Source organism: Notamacropus eugenii, chromosome 2, assembly GCF_028372415.1.
Source record: "Notamacropus eugenii isolate mMacEug1 chromosome 2, mMacEug1.pri_v2, whole genome shotgun sequence".
Taxonomy (NCBI): Eukaryota; Metazoa; Chordata; class Mammalia; order Diprotodontia; family Macropodidae; genus Notamacropus; species Notamacropus eugenii.
The window spans coordinates 356,144,329-356,160,030 of NC_092873.1; the positions used below are offsets into that span (position 1 = coordinate 356,144,329).

The window sequence follows — 15,702 nt, forward strand, 5'->3', positions numbered from 1 at the left end:
CCAGCTGAGGCCTGTTGCTCAATCCACTACATTACCTAGTTGCCTCCAAGATAGGTGCCATCTAGTGAACAGGAGTCCTCTCTTGAAATCCTCCTAAAGTGGTCCATTAGTGTTTTCTTGGAGTTCTGAAGGTTACCTCCCAAGGTAGCTCATTTCTTGAGGTGTCAGGGATTTCTTCTTTCCCTGGGATATTACCCAGTCAGCTCACTTTTAGGGACTAGGGTCTGAATTAGAATGACTTTGTTTACTATCCATTCATTGATCTGTGTTCTTAAGCCCTTCAGCCTGATGCACATCTGGTCTGATGGGGGTGAGAGTCACATAGGCAAATGAAAGATGCCCGCTACTGCTAATGTTTGGAAATGAAATTCTACTGGGGGAGACATTTGGAGGTGTGAAAAGAAACCTATTTTCCTACTGCCTGCCTCCCCCAGATATTTGTTCTGCAGCTGGCCTCCACAAAAGATTTCAGTCAGCCAGGACTGTATGAATGTATGTACACTGGCCACACGTGTATGTATGTGTGTGTGTGTGTGAATGTGTCTATGAGGCTGGCGTGAATGGGTGTATGTTGTAACCATGTTGGGCATGAATGAATGAAACCTGAGCCCCCCTCTCACCTTACAGTACTCCAGGGGTCCCCATCAGTTGCCATGGCTGTTGTGACCCTGGCGCCATGACAGGTCATGGGTTTTGTTTGTTTGTTTGCCACCTTTGTTGCCAGCCTGCCTAACCTGGGCTTTTGTTTGACTGTCTTTGTCAAGAGGGTGACAAACACTTCCCTTCACCTGTTGCCACTGGGCCCCACCAGAAACCACAGCTTGGGTGTGGAGCAGTTTCTCCACCTCCCCCTCTCTTTTTTGCTCTCTTTCCAGGTACCAACATGCCCCTTCACTTCCAGCTCAGCCCAGACCTGAGCACCTGGGCACAGAGTCTCCCAATTCAATTAAAAATATTTATTAAGTAACTACTTTGTACCTAGTACCATGCTGGTTGTTTTGGATATAGACAGAAAAACAAAAGTCTTTGCCTTCAGGGAGCTTATATTCTACTGATGAGGTAAAATTTCCCCCTGTATCCCCCTCCTTCTTGCTTCCCAGAGATCCATTCCATATAACAAATAATATTGGGACTAGATTATTTTAAATATCTCTCTTGGTTCCAAATCCTATGATCCTTTATCTTATAAATGAGAAAACTAGTAGATCTTGTGCATTAAGACAGCATTATAGAAGAGATTATACAGCCAGTAGGCAGCATACTTCAATAAACAGAAACTAATCAGAGCTTTTAATAAGGATACCTATGTCGTCACTCCATAGGGCTCTTTCTAGACATATGGTCCATTGTCTCCATCACAATTTCCCCCAAAGCTCTTTGAGATCCCTTTAGAATCTCAGCAAGTCTGGACTATTCAGGGTCTGCATTTATTAAGTTTTCTGACTTGGTAACATTTTGACTTAGCTTATTTTTATCAACATGAAACAATGCATGGTGTTGATAAATGGACAAACTCCTTGTTGAACTTGTTTCAGATCTAATGTCATCCCACTCTGAGTCACTACCTGAGATGGGGAGGGTCTCCCTCTAGCCACAGGATGGAAATGGTGTCAAGGGCGACGTTGAAACCTTCTATAGCTGAAGACATATTCACTGCGGCCTTCTCAGTTTCTAAAATCCCAAGTCATGGAAACAAGGCCTGGAATCCTGTGGGTTTCTTAGCCAAAGGATAAGTGACACCTTTATGGACCTGATGAATGACGCTCCCAAGGTTAGTGACAGATGTGGAAGTTCAGGTCTTGTGTATCTGAGTTGAGGGGCTAAATAGATTATGGGGCCCATTCTTCCCCACCCTGGAGGTAAAGTCTTATAAACATAATTACCACACATGAAATAAAGTCCAAGTGTGTGTGCGTGAGAGAGAAAGAGAGAGAGAGAGAGAGAGAGAGAGAGAGAGAGAGAGAGAGAGAGAGAGAGAGAGAGAAAGTCTATTATCAGAATAGTGGGTTCAAGTGGAATTTCGTGGCCACTGTTCTTTCCCTTGTACTATCAGAATATCTGTCTCAAAGTACCAAGGGCATCAATTTTCAAATATTTTCCTCGAACACGGCAAATGTTGCCAAGGATGTCATTGTAACCACAGGGTATAGTCTCAAACATCTGATTTGTAAGTGTGAAGTTGACAAAAAATCCTTCACTAGGGCAACTTGCCATATTAAATTTTGTGTGGACAGTCTCTCCCCCTTCAGCTGATACATCTACAATATCATTATGATAGTTCTTTGTTTCACTTTTCCAGCTGGCAGAGGTATAATTGAGGGGGAAGATGATGGAGTTGGAGTATCTGTTTTCTCTTGAAAGTCCTTGGGGAAGTCTTCCCACATTTTAGGTTTCCTCTGCTATTTGATCCAGGGTCTACTTCCCATGGGCCATCATCAGTGTCAAACCACATGGTCTGGGCACATCTCTCCTCTGGGTCATCACCCAAGTATAATGTTCCATTGTTGTTTTGGTTACACAATGGATGCTGACCTTGGTGTTGTATTCAGTATTGTGGATGTCCTGCAACTTGATCCATATAAAAGGAATGGCTTACATGTACTTTGTATTTCAGTCCTTTCTTATATTCAGGGGAGAGGGGTCAGTCCATATATTCCCACAGATATAGTTATTTAAGATAGGAGGAAGAAGAATATACTCCATATATGAATTCATTGATCTACTGGGTTAGTGGTACTGGCATGGGGATCATGGGGACCTTACTTTCCATTCTGCTGTTTATTCTTTGTTTTCAAAGCGGACCAATGACATCGTGAGGGTCTACCTTGACTTGAGTGTGAATTAGATTTAAGTGAGGTAGAGTTGCATAAAGTCATCAGTTTCATTCTCTCTTCCAGAGCCATTGAAGTCCAGTAGCAAGACAAAGTTAAGATGGCTGGTGATGGCTCAAGATGCAGTGGATGACCTTGGCATCTCCCATGTCTGACCAAATCTAAGTACTCCACAGCACCTGCTTTAGCTGCTTTCATGGGCATTGGAATAAATTGCTCTTATCTACCTATTCCACTGTGTTACCCACTTTATGACAGACTTAACAATCCATTGTTTTCTGCAGTGATGGCCCTTTGTATAAGTGCTGTGGACAGATTCTGTGGAAAGGCATGACCTGTTAGGTCAAATCTTAGGATCACTGTTGTAGCAATGGGGTGTATATTCATCATCTCTTGCTTCATTATGGGCATAGATGAGATTTGATTAGTCTTGTGTTTAGCCTCAGGATCAGCGTGTCAATAGCATTAACAGTTAAGAAAATAAAATAACCAACATCATCCCAGATTTGAATGGAATAATTCCATATAATCTACCTTTGAGTTATATTAAATTCTCAAGTGGACTATTGTAGCCCAATTCCATATGACAATGCATCCAATAAAAAAGAGACATGGACTTGGCTTGCATGTATCCACACAACCTTTCCTTTGGCTATTACTACAGTGTGACTTGTCAGTCCAATTTGATAGAGTCCTTTCTCACCAAAGAGCTACAGAGGACTTCCAGTGGTGAATTTTGATATAGATTTGGTCTCTGGGTCAGATACTAGGACAATGTTCTGTTTTAGGCTCAATCCAGTCATCTTGTGCTTTTCACTTTCAATCCCTTGAAGCTTTGCATCTTTATTCCTATTTCCCTTTTTGTCCAGGAACCCAGGTTGGCTAGACGAGGCCAGTGCCACAACACCCAAATTCGCAAAAGTTCCTCCAGCTGCTTCTGCCATACAACACTGGGGGAACATGGCATGCAAAAATATAAGTACCTACATGACAGTTTGAGGAGGTAGAGAACACTAGCAGCTTGGGGAATCAGGGAAGGCCTCCTGGAGGAGGCAGCTTGAGCTGTGCCTTGAAGGGAGCTAGAGACCTCTATTGTTTGTCTGCAGCAGAAGTGCTCAGAGTCTAAATCCCTTTCCCATTGTTTTGACACCACCTTTTAGGCAGTTACTTGCCTCATGTTCCCAAATTAAATTCAAAAGCAGAATCAATAGAAACTTAGACTTGGATGGAATCTCAGAGGTCATTGAGTCCAACCCATACCTGGATAGCAGTCTCCTCTACACATTTCTGACAGGTGGTCATTCTGCCTTTATTTAATGACCTCTATTGTATGGGCAACTCATTACTCAAAGGCAGCCTGTTCCACTTACAGACAGTGCTGATTAATAGATTTTTCTTTTCCCTCACATTGAGCCGAACTCTTTTTTGCTATACCAGCTGTTTAACCCTGGACTAGTTAGTTCTCTGGGACTGTTTCCTTTTATTGAAAAATGATGTTGTTAGTTCTCTATAGTTCTGTCTTTCCATGAGTGTATGGTTCCATGCCTGGGCTGTTCGATTCTCAATCCAGAGTTTTCCCAAGAACATACCAGGCCACCCTCATTTTTCTTTTTTGAGGACAGGGTTATTAGATCAGTGCAGTAGATCAGGGGAATGCTGTGGATATAATTTACCTAGATTTCATCAAATAATTTGACAGAATTTCTCATGCTGTTTTTGCAGAAAAGATGGAGAGATGTGGGCTAGATGATTTACAGCTACATGTATTTGGGTCTGAACCCAGTGACGAGTCATTAATCATTTCACATCAGATTGGAAGAAAGTCTCTAATGGAGGACCCAGGAGTCTGTACTTGGCTTTGTACTGTTCAGTATTTTAATCAATGTCTTGGATAAAGGAATAGAGAACATACTTAGCTAATACTAGGTGACAGAGATAGAGTCCACAAAGAACATTGGGTTGACTTTAATGAGATGGAATTTAACAGAGATTAATATAAAAGCTTATACTTGGGTTCTAAAAGCCAACTTCATGAGTAAAAGGTGGAGAGACATGGCCAAACAGCAGCTCATCTGAAAAAAGATCTGGAAGTTTTAAGTAGATCACAGTCAGTGAGTCCAAGGTTGGAATATTTTGGACTAGCCAAAAAAAAACCTAACAATCTTAGGCTGCCTTGAGAGAGGCATAGTGAGAACTCCGATGAATCCGTTGGCCAGCCGTGATTACAGAGGACTGATGATGAAGCATGCTACCCCCAGAGAAAGATGGACTCAGGATGCAGAATGAGATATTTTTGAGACATGGACGATGTGGGAATTTGTTGTGCTTGACTATGAGTATTTGTTACAAAGACTTTTTTTCCTTCTCTTTTTTTCAATGGGGGAGAGAAAAAAATTTTAAAAAATAGAATAAATTTTATTTATTTTATTTAAATAAAATAAAATTTTATTGTATATATGTACATATGTATATGTATGTATATGTATATGTGTATGTATACACACACACACATATATCAACCCTTGGAGAGGTACTTCACTAGAGAATTCAAGCAAAAGTTGTACCACTTCTAATCCCATTTTTGTCATCTTCTTCAGTTTATGAAATATGAAGTGAAAACTTAGAGTTGTTTTAATTTTTATTTCTCAGCCTCAGAGTCAAACCTCAACTTCTCATTCTTCCTTACCCAACATATATAATCAGTTCCCAAGCCTTGTTAATCTAATACTACCACCAGGCTTTGTTTCAAATCTATCTCCTTTTCTCCACTCCCATGGCCTACACCCTAGTTGAGGCCCTCATTACCTCTCACCTGATGCCTGATTGAGCTTCCTGCCTCAATTTTTTCCTCTCTGAAATCCAAGTTCCACATAAGCACCAAAGCAATATTCCTAAGGCCCAGGTCTGACCATGTCACACTTCTGCTAAGTAATTTCTTTTAAAGAGGCTTCCTATTGCTTCTAGGATCAAATACAAATTCTTCTCCTTAGCATTTAAAGACCTTTACAATTCAGCTTTATTTTATTTTTGGGGACTTATTTCCATTCACAAACTCTGTGGTCACATCCAACAGTCTTTTTTGTTGATCACATGTCTTTGCCCACACCCAAAATGCACTCTCTCCTCACCTCTTCCTCTTAGAATCCCTCATTTCTTTCAAAGATGAGCTCAAATACCACTTCCTAAAAAGGTCTTTCCTTCTCCCCTGACCCCAGCTACTAGTGTTTTCCCCTAAAGTTATTTTGATTTATTTTGCATGTACTTAAACAGCCCCTGCTAATGGAGTGGAGTTACACTTACATGTACATGTTGTCTTTTCCTATAGAATTTAAACTCCTCCAGTGCAGAGACTTCCTTTACTGTCTTTGCATCCTCAATGCTTAGGATAGTGCTTGGCCTATAGTGGTTGCTTAATGAATGTTTGTTGATTGATTGATTTGGAACATAGTTTTGTGTGGCCATTTGTAGTTTGCAATTCTTTTGAAAACTATTTTTTGATTGCTTATCTATTGGGAAATAGCCCTTGATGTTAAATATCTCTATCAGTTCCTTATATATCAAATTTTTAATGACAATATTTTATGTAAACATTTTCCTATTCTACAGTTTCTCTTCTAATTATGTCCTCATTAATTTTGCTTGTGCAAAAGCTTTAAATTTGATGTAGTCAAATATTTGATTTACTTTTGTCATCTCCCCTATTCCTTGTTTAGTTAAGTATTCTCTCCCTATCCATAGTCAAGAAAGGTATGTAATCTCATTCTCTTTTATTTTTTTTTTTATTGTGTGACCTTTTATATTTAGCACATGTACTCATTTAAGTTTATTGTGGCAGATGTTGTAAGATATTGTTCTAAACCCAATTTTTGACAAACTACTTTCTGTTTTTCCCCAGTACTTCTTGTTAAAAAAGGAGCCTTTTCTAGAGCAATTTGCATTTATAGGTTCACCAAACACAGTCTACTGTTCCTGACTGTTTCTATTTCTAGCTTACGTAATTGGTTTCACTGATCTACTTTTTAAAGAATTAAATACCAAACAATTTTTTATAACTATTGCTTTATAATATGGTTCGAAGTCTGGTAATACTATGCCATCTTCATTTGTACTTTTTTCTCATTAACATTTATATAGCTCTAACTTGCTTTACAATTATTATCTCAGTTCATCCCTACAATAAAGCTGGGAGGTAGGTGCCATTATTATCCCCATTTTATAGTTGAGGAAACTGAGGCAAACAGAGGTCAAATGACTTGCTCAGGGTCACATAGATAGTAAACAAATGAGGTCACATTTGAACTTAGGTCTTTCTAACTTCAGATTCAGTGCTCTATTCACTGTGCCACGTGGCTATTTCATTTTTTTGCGCACAATATAGTTTCCCTGTTTTTTACTTGACATAGCCAGCCTTACGTTCATGATTACAACTCCTGGTTTTTTAGTCGTGTGAATCATAATGGATTTTTTTCATTTCCTTCATTTTCTGTATGTCTTTATATTTAAAATGTGTTTTTGTATGCAGCATATCATTGAATTTTTAAAAATCTTCATTATCTTTCTTTTCACTGGGGAATTTAATTATTCATATTTAGGGTTTATAGCCAACAGGGAATTTTGCTGAAGAGTTTATGTAAATATAGATTGAACAAAAGATTTTTCTCAGTTTCAGACTTTTCGAGAGCTCAGCCACTAGAATCCTCTTATGTATCCATTTGTTTTGGATAACTCCCAAAGCACTGAACCAAGGGTAGGGAACCTGCGGCCTCAAGGCCACATGTGGCCCTCAATGTCCTCAAGTGCAGCCCTTTGACTGAATCCAAACTTCACCAAACAAATCCACTTAATAAAAGCATTTGTTCTGTAAAAACTAGAACTCAGTCAAAAGGCTGCACTCAAGGACCTAGAAGGTCACATGTGGCCTCCAGGCTGAAGGTTCCCCACCCCTGCACTAAAGTTGAATTAAACCTGTTGGGCAAGACCCAGTTGATGACCTGGTTCTCAGACAAAGAACTCTGAAAAATTTCATGTAATAAGTACTTTCCTGGCTTATCTCAGAGAGGCTTAACATTTAGCAACCTATGATGCCGGGAGGTCCTCATAATGAAGACCCACTTTGCAAGGGGCATTATGGGATCTTCCCTCACCATTCCCTCACCCTTACCCATCCCCATTCCATTAGATGCACAAACTTCTGCTCAGTTATCTTTCCTATCACTTTAATAAAACTTCTTACTACCATATTGTAATTTCTATGTTGAATTTCTGAAGAGAAACTGGATGTTCTCTCTCTATTTCCTTACTTATCTTGGGTGTCAACTCATTGACATAGACATTTTTGTTCTCAGGGCTAAGGTTATTCTCCTGGAGTAAACAGAAGTGAAATAAAAGTTGAGCCTCTCTGCCTTCTCTCTGCTACCAGTTATTATTGTTCCCTCCACTCCGAGCAGAGTTCCTGTATTTTCTTTCTCTTTTTTTCTTCCAACATAGTGAATTGTTATCTTTCATATACTAGTGTCATTTAGTGCTTAGCTCTAGCATTTTGTACTATTTTTAAAGGACCATATAAAGTTCTTTTAAAAAAGATTACGTAAAGCCCTTATACTTATGTGCTTTTTCTTGACTTTGCTTCTACCTTCTCTTATTATTCAGTCATGTCCAACTCTTTGTGACCCCATTTTGGGGGTTTTCTTGGCAAAGTTACTGGAATGATTTACCTTTTCCTTCTCCAGCTAATTTGACAGGATGGGAACTGAAGCAGATGAGATTAAATGAGTTATGTGACTTGCCCAGGGTCAAATAGCTAGTAAGTATCTAAGTCTGGATTTGAACTCATAAAGATGAGTCTTCCAGATTCCAAGCCTAATGTGCTATCCACTGTACCACCTAGATGCCCCTCCATCTTCTCTATATTTCTTTTAATAATCTAGGTTGGTTGGTTTAACTCCGTATTCATGCACATCAGACAGATCTCATTTTTCCTCCTCATTGGAGTCATTTCCCTTTGGATCTTCAGAATTTTATTCTTGACCATCTCCTAGTTCTTTTGGTCTAATTTTCCCTTTACAGTTTTAGTCAATAGGATAATTATCTTTGAAATCTACTTTCCAAAAATCTGAGATGTAGGTCATACTATGCTTAGATTTCTTCTCATTCTCTATCATAAATTCTAGTAGGGAGTGCTCCCTCTGCCCTAGGGTTTTCATCATGTTAATCCCCAAAACTCATTCTTCTCTGTTTGTGAGAATCAAATTCAAAATGGAATTTCCCCTTCTTGATTCCTCTGCCATTTGAAAGATAACATTATCGTGAAAGTAAGTCAAGATGTTATTAGCTACTTTGCTTTTGGAAGAGAAAAGCTCCAGTAGATGTCTGAATGATTGAAGTTTCCCATCACTATTAAATCATGCCTTTGTACCAGGTGTGTGATGACCTCCCAAATGTTTCATCTCTCTTCTGCTTCTGCTTTAGTGGTCTGTAGTATATTTTGATTGTAACATCTTTTCAGTTTCTTTTTCCATTGACCTTCACCCAAATGCATTCTATCATCTTTTCTGCTTATATTTCTGAATTTCCTATAAGAATATATCTTATTAAAACATAGAGAGTCACAGCTTTTATCCCAACATCTCCCAGTGATGTTTACAGGGACAAACTTTCTTCCTTACATTCAGACTATTAGTGTCTCTTGTTTGTACCTAAACTTTGAGCATCTGTATATAGTCATTTGAGACTAAACTACTGTCTCCTTTCTTGGGTTTTATCTCCCAATCTCCTATGTATTTCTGTATGTCTCAGCTGTTATTCTTCTTCCTTAATTATAGTTACTCTTTGTGGTATCTAGCTTGGGGGATATACCTTGGCTTTTTTCTCCCATCCCCATCCTTTTTAGCTTAATGCTTTCTTGACTGTATTTTTTAAGACACTGGACAAAAATATTCTTACAGGCCTTTGGCTATTGTTTTTAATCTCTGGCCAGAAATCTGTCATCCCTATATTTTAAGTCATAGTCCAGAAGTCCAAACCCCATTCTCAGATACCATCTTCTTAGAAAGTTTTCACTTCCTAAATCAATTTTTCTTCCATATCCCTTGTCTTCAATGAGTAACAGTCAAGAAAATAAAACCTATGCCCCTATGATCTCCATTTTCTTGACCAAAACCTTATAATCGTTGACAATGATTTTTAGGTTCCTTCATGCAGAATCATTTGAGCTGATGTGAGTCACAAGTGGATAATGGTCATTTGTTCTGATAAATCTTAGGAAGTTTTCTGTTACCTGGAAAAGGAAAAGGAAATAGCATCTTTGCCAAGAAAATCCCATAGACAGTATTCGTATGTTTTGGTCCATGGGGTCATGAAGAGTTGGATGCAACTGAACGACTAAACAATAACAGAAGATTCTCCATTATACCTTAGATCAGGGGTGGGGAACTTGCGACCTCAAGATCATATGTGACCCTCTAAGTCCTCAAGTGCAGCCCTTTGAATCCAAACTTCACAGAACAAGTCCCCTTAATAAAAACATTTGTTCTGTAGAAACTTGGACTCAGTCAAATGGCTGCACCGAAGGACTTAGAAAGTCACATGTGGCCTTGAGGTCCCAGGATCCCCACCTGCCTTAGATACTTGCTCAAGGATGATAGATTTCTATTTTTATTATCAAATTCACAAAAAGCTGTCTCAGTATCCTTAAGCGGGGAATCATCGACTACCCCTTTTGGAGTCTTCTTTTGATGTTACTAGAAGATCACCTTTCTGATAGCTCCTGTGGTTATATGATATGATTCTTTGGGAGTCAAGTCAAGACAACTGCCTTCTCAGAGCACCTAGCTCTCTTCCATTTAGAAGGAGCATCAGACCTAGTTTTAAGTTCTAAGTGTACGACTTATTTTTTCCTTCCCTTTCTGCTTTGTGTAACACTCTCCTACTCGGCAACATCCTGACAAGGGACAAGTCTTTTCTTTAGATCTCTTCCTCCTCCCCCATTGAAAGTTTATTACTGTTTTCTTTGTAAGGGTGGAAGTCAATTGAATCAGTTACCCACCCCTCCAGAAAATAATCAACTTAACCTGGAGAGTGTCCCCTTATTTGATCAATCATCAATCAGTCTAAAACATTTCAACTCTATGTGACAGGAGGTATATTTGGATTGTTTGAGAAGACTCAGTTGTGCCCTGTGGGGAAGTGAGATAGTTCCCATTTGTGCTATATCTGTCAGTGGAGAGGAGAAAATCATTCCAGCCGAGCCCCAGAAAGGTAAATCACTTGTGGAGGAGGGAATGATCTTCAGTCTCCTCTCTCCTCCCTTGACTAGAGGAGGACTCTATGAACTTTAAAAAGTCCAAAAGATATTGGATTTTCCATCAGCATCCCAGGAGCTTCCTGGAACCCTTGAAAGTATTTTTTGCATGATGAGACAAGGCCCAACTAGACACACTGAGGAAAAGGAGCTTCAAGGATTTTTCAAGGAGTATACTGTGCTTACAGGGAACTTCTTGAGCACTCCATGAAGGGGTGAAAAGGACTTCTAGCACCCAGGAAATGTGAATTACTTCCTTTTGCCACCTTGTGTAGTCTAAGTTTGAGCCTATTTTTCTTTGGACTTTGCATACTTGGGGTAGAATGTGTCCCAGATTTGGGTGGGTGTTTTCTAACAATTGATCTTACTATAGCACCTTAATAAATATCCTTTTCTAAAAGCTAATGAATCCTGGATGATTAATTGATAAAAATGATTATGGGCAAAAAGCGCACTGATGGGGGCTCATGAGCTATAGTATTATAAATATACCCCACAAGATCCTTAGGGTCCTTAGAACCTTTAAAGGACAGTGTTTGGAGTATTTAGGCTGCTGGTATGAGTAGGTATGAGTAAGGAGAAGAGTTTCAGAATATGCACTATACCCTTTAGGAGCACTTCATTGTCTCTTAGAATCTGAAGTGTGGAGAGGCATTCTTTGAACCCTTCCTCACCTTCCCCTTCAGGAGAGAGAGATAGGTCTACACCTGGATCAGAGGTGACAGTCGATTAAGCTTTGGAAGGAATATGGTCTTTACAAACTTGATGCAAGTTACTGCAAAATTTCTTCTTCTCTACATAACTGGTATGGAATATTCATCATTGTTTTGTAAAGCTGGTTTCTAGTAGGGACCAAACTCCACGATGGAGTTCCCAGAAACATCTTTGTCTCACCTCTCCACACACTTTGGGGTTGATTTGAGATACTCTTTAAGAGAAAGAATAATTTATATTCTTTTGATATCTTTTTTTTGGTCTCTGTCAATGACTTTGCTTATTTTTATAGTGTCCTTGGTGAAATTATGATTGGATTATCAATTCTTTCCCATCTTCATCGGCATGCCTTTCTTCCAACACTTCCTGTCTGTTTTCCGTTCTCTCAGATCTGCAGAGGGGGCAAGGTCTGTTCCTCTCAAGGTGTGAAGATGAACAACTGGGTTACTGTTTCAGAGAGACTGACAGTGATTGGACCCATTCTCCATTATTCTAAGTTCCATTTTTCTGATTCAATCTAGCCTTCTCTCTGAAACTATTCTCAGTCCCTTCTAGGGACTGGTGATAAAGGAGCTGGGAAAGGGTCCTCCAGGATGCTGCTGAGAAGCTTTATCCTTTGCCTTTCTCTTACTCCTTATAGATAGTTCTCTGTTTCTTTTGTAGTGGAAGTTGAATTATAGGACATGCCATAGAGCCTGCATGGGGATAGGTCTGTGGGAGCCATCCCACCACTCATGGGTGGAGCTGAACTGAAATTCTCTTGGCTACTTCAGGTGATATGGCCTTCTTTGTTTTCCTACCTACTGAGTATCTGGGGACTCTATAGGGGGCTCTGTTGGGGCTCTATGTCTTTTTGACATCTTATGATGGGGGAGGAATTCCTTCCCCTTCCCTTTACCCAACAGCTATTGTAGCTTCTCACACATGGTATTCATCTGCCTCTTCTACTTTATATTTCTTTCCTTGAGCACAGGTGACTGGACAGTGATCATGAAAGGTTGATCTTTTGGGAATATGTACCTTGGGAGTTCCTGAGACCCTTACTATTAGCTGGGGGAATTTTCTGAAACTACTCTCTTCTTGGATTACCACCACTAAGAGTGTGAATTCAAGCCATGCCCTTACCTGCACAAAGACATGGATGTTGAAGGAGTTCTCTTCCTTGGTTTCCTTTAATCCCCCCCACTTAGATTCTCTTTGAATCTGGGCCAACAGGAGAATACATCAAGCTGGATGAAGTGACTGGCCAGATTATGGCCAGGTTATGAAACAGATGACGACCTTCTTGAAGATCATCACAAGGAAGGATAGACCTTCCCAGGCCCAGGTAGGGTGAGAGAACTCAGCATGAGCATTGCTATCATATGGAAGAGCCCCTCAGACTTGATTGCATTAGTTATAGAATATGATAGGCAGTTAGATGGAGCAGTGGATAGAGAGTCAGGCCTGGAGTCAGGAAGATTTGAGTTCAAATCCAGCCCCATACTAGCTGTGTGACCCAGGGCAGGTCACTTAACTGTATTTACCTCAGTTTCCTCGTCTGTCAAATGAGCTGGAGAAGGAAATGACAAATCATTCCAGTATTGCTGCCAAGGAAAAACCAAATGGGGTCATGAAGGGTAAGACATAACTGAAACAACTGAATAAGAGGTTTTTGTGTGTTTGTGTGTACATGCATGTTTGGGGAGGGGTATAAAGAGATCATGACCTGAGAGATGGTTTCACTCGGTTTCTTTTTTGTTTGACTCTATCCTAACCTCAGGGAATTTTTTTAGCTTCTTCAAAGGCTGGACAGATTTACAGTTCTGGACAGATTTAGAGTCCAAGGGGGACTTGGACTCTAACGTTTGGGGGAAGAGTGGGGAGTGGGGAGACACAGAATGTGTCTACCATTTGCTAGCATCTATCACTTAATAAGGGGCAGTTAGAGGGTGTCATGGAGAGAGTGTTGAACTTGGAGGGAGAAAGACCTGAATTTGAATCCTGTCTAGGTATATGACCATGGGCAAGCCATTTTGCCTCTGCCTCAGTTTCCTCATCTGTGAAATGTTTAATAACAGCATCTACCTTCCAGGGGTGATACATACAAACACACATATACACATACATAATACACACATACATACATATATATTTTATGTATATACATATGTGTACATTTGTGTGTATGTGTAGATATATTATATATATATGTATATACACAAAATAAACCTTTATGTGAGGGTTTCTTAGCTTGGAGTCTATGAACTTGCTTTAAAAAATATTTTATCACTGTATTTCAATATAATTGGTTTCCTTTGCAATTTTATGTACTTTACGCGTTTAAAAACCTTATTCCGAGAAGGGGTCCATAGGCATCACCAGACTACCACCAGGGTCCATAATACACAAAACAGGTAGAGAAGCCCTGCCTTAAAGGGTTGCTGTGGGTAAGTCACTCGTCTGACCTTAGCTTTTTCATATGTAAGAATGACAATAATAATGTTTACATGCTCTGCCTCACAGGATTTAGAGTAGTGAGAGGGAGAAGATACAACCACTTCATTTTGAAGATGAGGAAACTGAGGCCCAGAGAGATTAAGTACTAAAACTGGGTGGGATTCAGGCAGGTTTCTTGACCACAGGATCAGGGCTTGACTCCACCATGCCATGCTTCCTCTGTTCTCAGGGCTGCTATGAGCACAGTGTTTTGTACTCCTTAAAAGGGGGTAGAAATGTGTGTGTTCATTTTCCAGGTGGGGAACAGAAACTAAAAACGTTCTAGCTTCTGTGCTTGGGTAGAAGGGAAAACAGGAGGGTTGGCTTGACGTAAATAAAGCATGGGGAAGGAAGGTGGGTGAATCAGAATGGGAGATGATAAGTGAGTGAGAAAGGAAGAGGGGGTGGAGGCTGGATCTGTTCTGTGGGGACTTTCACTTGTCACTGGGTCACCCCAATCCCACAGTAACTGAATGGGTGTTTTGGGCTACAGGCAGCCCTAAGGCAAAGTCAGGACCTTGAGCTCCTAAAGCCTATGGGTTGGGGATGTGTGTGTAGGGGAAAGAATGAATAAGGTTGAGACGTTTATTTTCTTTGCAAATATTTGGAGGCCCAGGCTCATTCTTTGAAGATGAAGTGTGGTGTTTGTGTGGTTTGGGTGACTGCCTTCTTCATGCCTGCTCCAGGACATTCTTCCCATTGAGAGATGCCATCTTCTATGCCATCTGTAACTTGATCTATAATTCGATTAGTGAGTGCGCATAAAAGTATGAACACAAGCATCTGAGCAAACGCATGTGCACACGCACTGACGGTCTCCCAGAAAGAGGTGGAAGTCTATGTGTACCCACATATACAGAGGCATGCCCGGTGCCACCTTCTCTCCCACTTTTCCCTAACATATATCAACACACGTGTACACATAACACATGCACACAGATACATGTACTTCAGCCTCTTTTAATATTTAATGTTGTTACAGCAAAGTCAGTTCTCTAGTGGAGGGGCTTTGTGTGTTAGGATCATTCCTCTCCTGGAGTTGCCTTGCAGGCCTAGAGAGTGGCTGACAAATTGTGCTCCCTGGCTCAATCCATCCCCAGAGGAGGGTAATGTAATGTGGTTATGAGATTAGAGAATGAGCCTCATTACCAGACAGGCTTCATTTTAAACAGTCTCGCTTTCTCTTTAGAAAAATAGATGAACAGTACTGTTTCCATAAGCCTCCCAATCTTCCTTCTCCATTTGTCACCTGGCAGTAGTTAACCACTCTCCCTCCCCTTCCCCTTTCCCCAGTGTTTCCAGCCCCCTTTTCATACATCACCGAGTCTACAAAGGTACTTCACTCCCTCCACCCCCCACTTCCAATGCAGTCACAGGTTC

General features: G+C 40.2%; 1 long non-coding RNA gene and 1 pseudogene across 2 annotated transcripts in view; one reads left to right on the forward strand and one right to left on the reverse strand.

Moving 5' to 3' along the window:
* LOC140528488 (uncharacterized) overlaps positions 1-3,061 on the forward strand; it is a 100,051-nt gene extending 96,990 nt beyond the window's left edge. For both annotated transcript variants that reach the window (XR_011975204.1, XR_011975203.1), the window contains 2 exons: positions 1,536-1,771; positions 2,898-3,061. This is a non-coding gene — a long non-coding RNA (uncharacterized lncRNA). The remainder of the gene's footprint in view (positions 1-1,535; positions 1,772-2,897) is intronic.
* LOC140528487 (endogenous retroviral envelope protein HEMO-like) lies at positions 1,411-3,242 on the reverse strand (annotated as a pseudogene).
* Between the last annotated feature and the right edge of the window lie 12,460 nt (positions 3,243-15,702).